This window comes from Hyposmocoma kahamanoa, unplaced genomic scaffold (genome assembly GCF_003589595.1).
Source record: "Hyposmocoma kahamanoa isolate Upper Pololo Valley unplaced genomic scaffold, ASM358959v1 88, whole genome shotgun sequence".
Taxonomy (NCBI): domain Eukaryota; kingdom Metazoa; phylum Arthropoda; class Insecta; order Lepidoptera; family Cosmopterigidae; genus Hyposmocoma; species Hyposmocoma kahamanoa.
The window spans coordinates 8,302,637-8,305,234 of record NW_020654466.1 but is presented as its reverse complement, the minus strand read 5'-3'; positions in this window follow the sequence as shown (position 1 = coordinate 8,305,234).

The window sequence follows — 2,598 nt, the reverse complement described above, 5'->3', positions numbered from 1 at the left end:
GATAACCTATCTACTGACCTATCTAACTATGAATTGTCTGTCACTTATACAATTCCCTTCACTAGCCCGTTCTTTACGACTAATTAGAAAATCCAGTCCTGGCGTAAAAGTTCACTTCAAGCTGGATTACTTCCTTGTGGTCCTTCAGGTCTGTTTGGGCTGCCGGCGCTGCAAGACCGATTGGGTTACCTAGATTGTCAGATCCTCATTATGATTCTTCAGGTCAGTAAACTGGTAATAAAATAATAATTACGGCACTGTCGATTTCCACAAAATGATGCTTGAACCCATGTTGAACCCTATTGTAACTTGTAGAAATATGTTTAGCAAGTTGAAGTACGTTCACATGACGAACTTAGTACGGGCCTTTACCTAACGCTATTTTACGTATATAGCCGTAGGTTTTCACATGGCGATGCCCGTTTTTTGTAAACAGTCGTTTGACGCTGCACTAACTCTGGGAACTTGTCAGAGCGCGTTGACGTGCGCTTTGAGATCATAGGTTTTGCAGTACTTATTCACATAAGCACGTGTTAAAATGACTTTTTCAAGTCTTTATGACAGATGTATTAAAAAATATTTTAGTAGCAATAGATACAGAAAACTTTAATACAGATTTATTCCTAGAGGAAGTTGACAAATTTCCTGCAATATGGAATACGACGAATAGGTATTATTCGAATAAGATTTTAAGGAGTCGGTCTTGAGAAAAATTTGTCCTTATATTCCTTATATGTGACGAAGAAAACGGCGATGAATAGAAGAAAATGTTAGGCGTACCCAAATTACTACGTACTTACTACTTACTTACGTACTTAATATTCGCCAATTGACCAAAAACCAAACTCTAGACAATAACAAAACATCTCCAGCAATCTAAAACATATTTTATTAGATAAGTTAAACATTCACTCGACTCCCTCAATATCCCGCGACGTTTGTTAACCGCTGTCCATATGACGATTGTGGGTGTATTAGACCGTGGGATTGGTATGAAATAATTGTGGTATGATATTATAATACCGTAGCATACAAGCCAGTACGTTTCTAATTTACCTTTGTATTACAAAGGTAATCTAAAAAACTGAAAACAGGTAGGTACTTTGTCGTTTTACCCGCATTAATCACGAATAAAAATAAACTTCAAAGTTGATTTATTTCAACATAACTTAATCTGTGACAATTAACATTTCTGAATTATTATATTTCTTAATTCGTAATTATATGCTGGAAACATAATAAATTTCTATTAAATATTTCAATATTCATGCTTTTGAAGGCGGTTATAACACTCAAGTGTACTTGTAGTTACTGCGGGTTAGATTCCCAGTATAAACAAAAACTAAATTGCTACGACAAAAAGTCGTTAAAAACCAAAACTAAGAAAAATGGAAGTAAATTCATTTGCTACTCCGCGAACCCAGTGAAAGTTATATCGTGCAAAATAGCTGTGCTTGTGTTGAATATTTCTTTTTTTTTTCCACGAGGCATCCTCAGGGGCTGTTGACTGCTTGACGCTCGGCCGAAGAGACGAAACACGTGTCGGGTATATTTTTGGAGATGGTTTGTGACTATAGTTGCGCTTGTGTTATTTATTTAATTAATTTTATGCGGAGGGAGGTCGGGATAATTAACTGCATGAAAAAAAAATTCAACACAAGCGCAGCTATTTTGCACGATTTAACCTATCTGGGTTCACGGAGTAGCAAATTAATTTACTTCCATTTTTATTAATATGGACTTCCGCAAAGTAACGCCTGAATCTATTAATTACCCAAAACTAAGATCTGCAACAAACATATAAAAACTCGTAAGGTCCGCTGGTTCGTTCTTTCCATAGCTTAGCTGGCTTAGCGTCTAGCACGGTTTGCTAGAAGACGCTGGTTCGAATCCAGCCGAATCGAAAGATTTTTTTCTAAGTGTTCGATCTTTGAATAAATAATTATAACAAACTAATGGAGTAATTGCACAAAAAATAACTGAATATCAAAGCGGTAAAACATCCTGACTGACATTCAATAAACTGAAAAACTAAATTTCTAAAAATTTTATCTATACATATATCGTATTCTAGATTGTCGTCGATTCGTCAATTCGTATTTCATAGTAAAGAGAATTCTTTACTTTGGGATCAAGTAATAAGTTGGCATACTCTACCAGATCGAGGATATCTTCAAAAAAGCCAGACCAAAAGTACGAAGACTAAAGAATGATGTGTAACGAAGCGGATAAGATGCTTTAGAAACAGCGAGTGGAAATCCGCAATCACTGTCTACCCCATTGGAAAAGACGCGTGATGCCACCAAAGTTGTAAAGGTATCTTCTGGAATTTTCGTCACTAAAGCCTATTTAGCTATTTAACTAGCACTGGTTACAAATCGTATACCTACCTACATTATACACCAAATATATAATAAATACCAAAAGCATTAATTGGTACAGGAGCATGGGTACTACATCCTCACAATTTAGTTTTTAAGCTTGTGCATAAACTCAAAATTAAAATTAATTTCTTGTTGGTGTAATAGAGTGCCTAATAGGTTTTACTAATCATTAAAAAAATTACATTGGTTTTTACCTAAAAAAACAAAGCGAAAT